The sequence below is a fragment of the Meleagris gallopavo genome, chromosome 1, assembly GCF_000146605.3.
Source record: "Meleagris gallopavo isolate NT-WF06-2002-E0010 breed Aviagen turkey brand Nicholas breeding stock chromosome 1, Turkey_5.1, whole genome shotgun sequence".
Taxonomy (NCBI): domain Eukaryota; kingdom Metazoa; phylum Chordata; class Aves; order Galliformes; family Phasianidae; genus Meleagris; species Meleagris gallopavo.
In genome coordinates, this window is record NC_015011.2 from 27,336,653 (window position 1) to 27,347,092 (window position 10,440).

The window sequence follows — 10,440 nt, forward strand, 5'->3', positions numbered from 1 at the left end:
AAGCATCAGAAATACTTAAAAAGATCCCATCAAATGGTATGTTTTTAATACTCTAAGCAAGATGAACAGAGAATAATCCACATGAATATCTAATTAGTTTGTTACTACTTAAGTACCACATAGGACTTACAGGACTTTACTGAATATGCTGAAAATATGCCTTTGAATGTTATGCTAGCTGAAACTGTATTCAGCAGCTCTGTTTTCATTATTATACCAATATTTTACTGTAGCTCAAAAAGAGACTGAGGATATTTACCTTGAATAAAAGAACAGAAAATAGCAACCCTTGGGGGAAAATTTTTAGAAACAGATATGGTGGCTCTTGGGGCTGATCTTCGTACTGAAGTAAAATATATACCATAGTTTTAGATTTTTTTCTCCATTACAGCAAATCTGCTAGATCTTACTAACTGGTAAGGGTCAGACCAGGCCAGTATTTAAATGAGACTCTTTGAATGAACATGGAGACATTTCCAGGAAGCGCAGTTTATAACTTAGTAGATTGCTAGCTTCCTTCCTTCCTTCCTTCCTTCCTTCCTCCCTCCCTCCCTCCTTCCTTCCTTCCCTTCTTTCCTTCTGGACATAGGATTAAATCCTATGTCAAAAAATCCCCACTTGTTCTCTGGAGTTCTATACTGTACCAGGAATGCAATTAAACAGTAATGGTGACATTCATCTCTCCTGCTTTAATATCTACCATACAGATGTATCAGGCTAAGTAAATCTCCAGAGGCTCCCTTAATAGACAACAGGGAAACATAGATACATTTAGCATGAGGATCATCTGGTGCATCTTAGATACGCTAGGAGGAGCTTAATCACTCTTACATTTTTACTAGTTGTACTGATTCTAAGTTATAAAGAAACTTTTTATAAGATCTGAAGTGTCGAATTCCAGTGTGTTCACAAATTCTCAAGCATAACTACATGTGATAGTGATATTCTTCATTAATTTATCATGTTCAGTGATGCCATTTAGTAAGCATTTTCAGTTTTCATGGTCATATTTTTAACATCTTTATTCTCTTTATGACTACCTCGTTGGCCAAGGGAAGTCAGGTATTGTCATCTTTTTTTGATTCCAGCAAGGCTTTTGATACTGATTCTCACAGTATCCTCCTGGATAAAACACGAGCATACAGCTAAACAAAAACATAATGCAACTGGTAAACCGTTGGCTGATAGGTCAGGCTAGTCAGTTTGTATAAATGAGGCTACATCAGGCTGTGAGATAGTCAGTAGTGATATTCTGCATGGGCCCATTTAGGGACAATTCTCTTTAATGTTTTCAACATTGATTTAGATACAGTACTCAAAAGGTATACTAAATAAGTTTGGAAACAACACTAAACTGGGAGGAGCTATTGATTTCATTGAGGGTAGAGATGCCTCGTAAAGACATCTCAATAAATGGGAGGCTGGGCAATCACCAATCAAGTGTTAGAATTCAAAAAGTGTCTAGACAGTGTTCTCAGAAATATACTTTGAATTTTGGGTAGTTCTGTGTGGAGCTAGAAGTTGGACTTGGTGATACTTACAGGACCTTTCCAACTCAGGATATTCTATGATTCTAAGATTCTATGATAGATTGAATATGAAAGAGATCTAAAGCATTAAAAATATGGAAGACCATTCACTTTGCTCTTCAGTTCTGAGGATACAAGGACATTCACATACTGATTATGGATTATTTTCAGATAGGTATGGCTGTTTAGATAAATGCCATCACCAAAGTGTCAATCTTCAAGCGTTATGTTCATTTTTCAGAACAAGTGTAATCAGCTTAAAGATAAGGCAGACATAGAAAATCCCCTACTTCTACATAACAAAGAACTATTTTATCTTTATAGCTGGACATTGTGTAAAAAGACAAAATTAGCCACAATTAAAACAGTGTTCAGAATTTTTTTGAAGACACAAAGAGGAGTCAGTGAAGTATTATTGCTGTCATTTCTCTGAGAGTCTAATGAAACCTTCCATATAAACACATAGCACAGAGCTCTGGCATACTTGAGAGCAGCTGCTGGATAGATGGAGCTCTGCATACAATATCCCCTGGCGAAGTGAAACAAATTCTTGGTGAAGTTCATGTTATGCCCTTTTCCCTACATAATGAAGATTAAGTGGTAAATACTCTTATCTGGAATTGTGGCTAACCAGTGCTGTCCGCAGACCACTACTCTGTGAGGGCTTATAACTAACTCACCTGATCAGAGTCCTCATTCTGTGTTTCGTTCTTACAACTCATCCTTGCACAGAATCATTACATACACAATGTACCCCTGCTCTGAAATGTGTGTACCTGTAAGTCTGCATACTGATGTATCCATATGACTGTGAATCAGCACCTGCAAAGTGCTCAGCTTTCTCTTCTTGTCTCTTGTCATTCTCTGAACTCCTGTATACTCGCCAGAAGCTTATACATTAACATCTGAAGAAAAGACAGGAAACATCTGGGTCCAGATTAGTTCATTTATATGTAAACTATTACCAAGTGTAGCTCTCCTGAAGAAGGAGTTAATTTAGCATCTGAAATTAGTGGAAAAATGGTGAAATCACTAGCACCATTATTTATACTTCCAGGCACTAATTGCATATTGTGACAATATACAGATATTCAAAGGATTTGTTTCTGTCTCTGCACTAAGTGGTGTTCAGTTTTCTGTTGCAAATTTAAAATACTGTGCCTAGAGTTTCATCTCCCAGTAAATAACTCTATACGTACATAGGACTTTCTCTTCTCAAAAGAATTTACACTAAGGTTTAGACAAAAAGATAAGAAGGAGGAAAATATCACCCAGAGAATAGGTAGCTATATTTCTGCTAGGAAACCTCAGGTATATCTTGGTCTGGAGATACACCAGCATTAAATCAAATACTTCTTATTTCATAGAACTGATCGAAGAAAAAAAGGAACATCACAACCATTGTAAAACTCAGTTTTCTGTATACATCAAAAGCATTGTAATTCTGATATTTTCTTAATTGTTAATCCTTTGAATATAGACTTTCTGGAAATATATTTTTTTTCCTATCTGCCCTTTTTTATGTAAACTGGCGTAACCTTGTTAGTAGTAAATGCTAGCTGTCAGGATCAAAACCACTCTCAAGCACTAGTCAAGTATAAGTAGCAGATTACTCCAAGTCTTGCAGGAAAATGTTTCCTGTTCCTATTATTTCTTCTACATGTATATACAAGCGGATCTTTAGGTGTAAGTGCGGTAAGCCACCATGAATCTGTTAAGAGCTGTCTTGCAAAATGTCAGTTGGTATACAGAGTTGAATATCCTGCTTTTATTTCAGTTTTTCAGCTCTTTAACTGGACTATTCTGGATTGTTCTTCATATTGCACATTCTCTTTTTCCCATTGTGGAAATAGGCTTTGTTATGGAAAAGGGTTGCTCATGAATCCTGATTCTGAGTATTTTTGAAGGACATTTTTTTTACATAACTACTTCTTTAATAAGAAACATTTGATATTTTTCATGTTTGCATGCAGTTCTCCTGGCATACAAGTCTATTATTCCAAAGCTCAGAAGCAACTGCTGTTACTTGCCTTAGTATTTGCTATAAAATTCAGTCATTTCTTGCCAAGAAATATTCTGAGTTAACTTCAGAAAGTAGTTTTTATTGGTTTCAAATCACAGCATAATTCAGTTTAGTAAGTTATTGCTTTATAGTTATCACTGAATAGAACAAACAAAAGATAAAGAATATTACTGAGGGCATTGTCTAAATGTCTTTTGAATACTGACAGGCATGAGACATTAACCATTTCTCTAGGAAGCTGTTCCAGTGCTTGACTACACTCACATAAACAAGGTTTTCCTGATATCCAGTCTGTACCTCCCTCTGCGCAGCTTTGTCTTCCAGCATGTCATGTCATCAGTTACCAGGGAGCAGAGACTGGCTTCTCCCTCTCCACTTTCCTTCCTCAAGGAGTTGTAGAGTGCAATGATGTCACATCTCAGCATCCTTTTCTCCAAAGTGAACTAAAATGTCCTCAGCCTCACCTTATAGACACAACTTTCATTCTTTTCACTAGCTTCATTGTCCTCTGGCTGTTTTCAACGACCTCAATGTCATTTTTATGACATTATGACCTCAATATTCAAAGTAGGGCTTCAAAATATTGCAGGAAAATCACTTCTTTTTGCTGTCTGGCTATGCTGTATTTAATGCACTCCACAATGCATTTTGCCATTTTGGCCTACAGCTGCCTCTTTCTGAGCCTGCTGTCACCTGCGCCCCAGGCCTCTTCCTGTTGAGCTGCTCTCCAGCCGCTGATCTTCCAGTCTGTGCCTGTGTCTACAATTACTCTATGCCAGGTGCAGAACCCTGAGCTTTCCTTTGTTGAACTTCATGACATTGTTCTGTGCTCCAATATATGTAGATCTCTTCAAGGCCTCTCATTTTTCTAGGGAGTTGGTGGCACTTCCCAGTTTAGTATCATCAGCAAATTTGCTGAAGTAGCACCCCAGTCCTTCATCCAGACCACTGACAAAAATTTTGAAAGAGAATAGCCTTAGAATTGAGCCCTGGTGAATAACAGTGGTGACTATCCACCACCTAGAGGTAGATCCTTTCATCGCAACACTTTGAGCTTTACTGTTGAGCCATTTCACCAGGAATAGCAAGAACCTGCTTATTTCATAGCCGGATAGTATACCCAGAAGGATGCCATGAAGCATTGTGTCATAGTCTTTACTTAAGTCTAGAAAGATTACATTCACTTCCTTCCCTTCAGCCACCAATCATCAATCACCTTATTGTAGAAAGAGATCAAATTACTAAGGGTGGACTTTCCCTTGATGAAGCCATATTGACTATGCCTGACAACAGCTTTGTTCTTTAACAGGCTTTCAGTATCCTCCAGGACAATCTTCTCCATAACTTTTCATGGGACTGAGGTGAAACAAATAGATACATAGTTTCCTGTGTCTTCTTTCATGTCCTTTACATAGATAACATTGACTAGCTTCTGGTAAGCAGGGACCTCCCCAGATTCCCAATACCTTTGGTAAACTACTGAAAGGGGTCCAGCTATAACATATGCTAATTCCTTCAGCATTCTGGGGTGAATCCCATTTCACCCCACGGACTTCTGAGTGTTCAGCTAACACAGCTGTTTCCTTGCAATTTCATGTTGGAAATCTGTTGCTAGTATTTAAATACACAGCTCTGATAACCATCCTCACACCACTTTTCTTTTGTTTACACCTCATTGATTTAATTGACATCACGGAGAGGCTACAAGAATGCCTAAGCAAGAAAATTTATATAGAGTTCTATAGACAAAACAGCTGATACCATTTTCACAGCAATCTATCTCAAAAACCAAGATGCCAAGAGACTTATCTCCTCTGACAATCCTGATGATGCTGTTCTTGTCTCTCTCACCTTTAAAACACAGAAATTCTGCTTGTGTATTTAGAATGAGTGCATTTCTCATATCTCTGGGGAAAAAAAAAAAAAAATGAAACCCTCACTATTCTCCCACCCCATATTACATTGATTCTTATGGGAATAATTGCTTTGCTGCTGTTGAATTTCTAACTGTCACACTTTTCTTGAATGTCATGAATCGCTGAGTATGACTGTACTAAGAATTACAATGAAAGAAGTAAAGAAACTATATTGACTAATGGATCTATGAGGGCAGGAACAGATACACACTTTTTTCACTTTACATATCTCTAGGTGTAGTTTGCATTGTGATACTTTTATGGATGAAAGCTCCAGCCTCCATAAAAAATCCAGTCTAGTTCTATTCAACTGCTTTCTGTGGCAGCAATTCATATGTAGCCTGTTCTTTTTCACTGCTGGTGCTGCTGTGGCACCAGGATGACTAAGGATTTGCTTTCCCTTTAGCTAGCGTTCATTGTGCATAGATGTCCTTAGAAACAGAATAAAATCCTCTGTCATGAAACATAGAAGGAGCTTTTTCTGTACTGAAATAATGATAAGGAAAATCTGTACAATAAGAGCACCAAATTCATGGTGAATGATTACTGATTGAATATTTTGTATGAGAAATATGTCAGATGCTGAGAAGACAAGCCAAACACACTGATCTCCTAAAATGCATTTTTTCCATGGAAATCTGGAAATTAAAATACAATATTTGCTTTTAATAAAAATAATATAGATTATTTGCTTGGGATGGAGAGGCACTGGAACATGTTGCCAGAGAAGTGGATACAACATCTCCTAGGTGTTTAAGCCAGGTTGGATGGAGCCCTGAGTAATCTGATCTGGTGGATGACAGTGCTGTCCACAGGAGGGGAGTTGGAATTAAGTTATCTTTAAGGTCCCTTTCAACCCAAGACAGTCTATGGTTTTATGATTCTATGATTTTCTGTGATAGTTTATATAAGTGTATATAAGTTGGCCTGAAAGTAATTTGTACTATTTATTTCCAATATAACTGCAACAGATACAAAGAACACAATAACACTATCTGATAGAGCAAACTCTCAGCTACAAAATACTATTTTTCAATATAGCCACTACCATTAGCTATGCATTTTTGCTAGGGATGAACAAGAGCCTGCATGACACACTCATAAAAATCTGCACCAGCAAATGTGATCCACTGTTTTAGAGTTGCTATGATAGTGTCATTGCTAGGAAAACGTTGCCCAGGCCATCTGTCACTGGCCCAAATAGATAAAGAAGGAGCCAAATCCCAGTGATACAGTGGATGTGGTAAGATAGTCCAGCCAAGGCTGACAATGTGCTCCACAGTCTTCAGACCGGTATGGGGCCTGGCATTACCTTGTTGCAGTAGAACAATTGTCTTCTTCTTGAACTCTACAAGTTTAAGCCTTCAGCTTAGTCAGTGTTGCAATGTGGTGTCAGAATTGGTGGTTTGTCCAGGTTTCAGGAAATCCAGAAGGATCACCTCTTTCCTATCGCAAAAGACAGTGCACATCATTTTACCTGCTGCAGGCTGCATCATGAACTTTTCCTTTGATGGAGAATTCACATCACCAATCTGTAGACTGTCATTCTGACTCCAGCTTGTAGAGGTGAAACCATGTCTTATCACAGATAATGATGTGATCCAGGAAACTGCTAACAGCAACCTTGTATCTGTTCAATAGGCCCAGTCAGTAATCATTCACCATGAATTTGGTGCTCTTATTGAACAGATTTTCCTTATCATTATTTCAGTACAGAAAAACCTGCAGACAGCATTCTTTTTGTTCCTTTGTGGACATTCATGAGACCTACCTGGTGCAAACTTTGAGATATCCCAGTCTTATCAACATAATTTCCAATGCATTGAAGCTGATATTCAGCTTCATACACAGTTCCCTGGGCATGTGATCTCATTAGGAGACTTACCTAGGGCAGTGTTTTTAATATCAGAATAATACAAAATACAGATTATTTAGAAGAAAATGAGCTCAGTGTATAACAACAGCAATTTTACACATTTTTTAAGAATTCTCCTTTTCCTAGGAATCACTACTATCTGTTTACCTCCAGTGCAAGTCACTTTGCTTTTCAGAAGATTCGTGGTATAATGAACAGTCAGAACATCAAATAAAAGCCATTTTAGCCCATAGGGACATCATGTTGCACCTGCAAATGAATACAAAAAGACCAACTTACTGAATCTAACAATGCGGTTATATAACAAAATTATTCTTGCATCTTCAGTTATATGTTTCAGATCTTATTGCAATTTCTTTTTCACTTGACAGGAAAGAAAAATATTCCAGTCTGGAAAGGAAATGAATATAAACTAAATAATATTCATCAAAGAGAAAGATGACAATTGTTAGTTTTTCATTAATTTGAGAAGCATTTATGAGGCATGCAGATTGACTGTGAACATACTTAGAATTCATAAACATATTCTGAATGCTCTGGATGTGTTATAAAGAGATGCCAGATTGTTTACATTGGCTGTTCAGTTTAACTGATCTCACAGTATTTCTCTTCCTTCGCTGTTTGACAAATTTATTAGCAGGAGGACAGTGGGTGAAAAAAATAGCAAATAATACACTAGTAACATTTCTGGTTTCACAAAATGACTACTGAAAGCATAATAAGCCCTAGGTATCCAGCAACCCAGTATTTGGAAATACAATATCTAGCCCTTTTTATTAAAATAAATAAATAAATAAATAAATAAAATAAAGAGAACATAATTCAAATAGTATCCTCTCATAACCAAATCACCTTGTAATTTAAGCAGTAAAATGCACGAGCCTGTGATTCAATAAAATGTACAGGATAGAAGAAAAAATACAGCTGTTTATTGGAATTGTCAGTGTGCTTACATATATCCTAACCCATTTCTGCATTAACCATGCTAAATTCTTGAATGTTCTGATTCTTCAAAGAAACATATTTTGGAAAAATATTTTCCTTGACAACACTGTTGTATTGTGTGAAGCAAATACAAATTTAGCTTGGAGATTTTGATCTTAGAATTGAATGAAAAAACTGCACGAAGAGAGTAACAGCTTTCCCAGAACAAAGTGGGTATTTTAGGCACTCCAATAGTAAGCATGCCATTTATCCTTAATTCTCCTTTTCTATAGCATGCTGTCAGTGGCTGAAAATAAAGGCAAGTATAATTACTGAACCTCTATGTGAGCCCTGAAAGCTGGTAGTGTTGCAAATGAATTAGAAATTTTCTCAAATCTAAGAATAACAGAAGTAAGTCATCCACCTAAGTTTTTGCACAGTTAAGAGAAAGCCAAAAAATACAAAATATCAGAGATTCTGCACAAAAAATTGATTTAATCAGTGTCAGACTAACTAAGCATCTACATTACTAGCTGGCTTACATACAAGAAAATAATGTCTGTGCAACAATTCCTTTTTATTTTGTTTCTTCTTACTTTGGAAACACCCACTGCAGTGTTTACATTTTTGCATTTTATACCCCTGAATGACAGTTAAAAATAGAAGAAGACATACTGGAAATTCCTCCTTAAAGCTTTCCATATCAAAGCCTAAGTTAAGTATACATTGGAATCTGCACTGATTTTCTAATTGGCAAACCTGCATTTGCAGCTCAATCTACATGAGAACTTACAGAATTTTTTTCCTTGAAGAAGTATTCTTGCAATGCAGATACACAGAATACCTTGCAGGAATTTTAAGTCTCAACAAAATAGCACGAAGTTACCAAGAAAAAGCCAGAGTTTTGTCCCCAAGTGTTACTTCCACAGAATTAACAACCTCTTGGCTTCAAGGGACAATTTTTACTAGAATCCTTTCTTACCTACTTGTACCAATCACTTTTTCTCTACATTCCACACGCCTTAATAAAAATATAATTGCAACTCACAACCTTCCGTGTGATCATAATTGTTATTCTGTCTGCTCCAGGAAGATGGGAAGGCTTGCTCACCTGGTTCTCCTTGGCTACAGAAGCTAACACTTTCTCTCACTTTAGTGCCTTTTCTCGAAGAAAATTCATCAAACACTAATTGATTTGAAACTGCTGTTTGCTCCCTAACCCACTACAGGAAAATGGGCAGCTTCACAACAACCTTAATGAAGCTAAATTAGACTTGTTTTTCCTCTCTGGTGCTATAGCCACATGAATGTTCTCTGACAGTTGTGTCCCACTACTCTTTTCCTATATTTGTAAGTTTTCTCAGACAAACCGCGTCAGAATGAGCATGAAGCAACAACAGTGCTGTCAGCATAGAGGAGAGGCCTGAAAGGCAAGATCCAAAGTAGATGTATGAATGAGGTTGATTTAGGATCTGTGCCATGGCATAGCTCTGACTCAGCTGATCTTGACTGAAATGAAGGAGGAGATCATCTCCAGCAAAATAAGCTTCTCTAGCAAATCTGTAGCAAGAAGTTGCATTGCTGAAATTCTCACAAAGTCAGTTGTCTGTGAAACAAAGAATTGAGGGTTTTGAAATTAGCAAATTCACCCAAGACATACCTGGAGGAACATACAGAGGGTTTTTGTTTGGTTGGCTGGTGTTGTTTTTTTTGAGGCTTAGATCTGAAAATAAAAAAAAGAAAAAAATGTGAAAAAAGTAAGGAAATGAAAAAATAAAAATAACTTTGCTTTTCAACCACTAGAACTGCTTGTATCTGTTAGCCAAATATACCAATACCTATAATCCAATAACAAGAATGCAGCTTGAGACAGTGGAATTCTAACTATTGGAAAGAACAGTAAAAAATCTTGAACTTTCACAAGAAAGCAGCAGTCAAAATAGTATGAGGATTTGGCTTGTTTACAGTGGGGTTTAATACTTGTATAAGGAGACTCACCTGTGATGACTCCCCTCGGAAAGCAGCTCTTCAAGCCGGACTGCGGTAATAAACGCTCCATTTGAAGAGGATTATCTCCTCCCTCTCTTCTTCTGATTTTCCAGAACAAAGCAGGAGGTGGAGAGAAGGAGGGGGAGATAATCCCTTTAGCACTTAGCACTTCACACCTGCCAG

At 37.2% G+C, this 10,440-nt stretch overlaps 1 long non-coding RNA gene across 1 annotated transcript in view; it reads right to left on the reverse strand.

The window, feature by feature from the left end:
* Positions 1 to 9,994, reverse strand: part of LOC109365547 — a 10,519-nt gene extending 525 nt beyond the window's left edge. The window contains exons 1-2 of the long non-coding RNA XR_004160821.1: positions 9,929 to 9,994; positions 7,492 to 7,593 (exon numbers count right to left, since the gene is read on the reverse strand). This is a non-coding gene — a long non-coding RNA (uncharacterized LOC109365547). The remainder of the gene's footprint in view (positions 1 to 7,491; positions 7,594 to 9,928) is intronic.
* Positions 9,995 to 10,440: the final 446 nt, after the last annotated feature.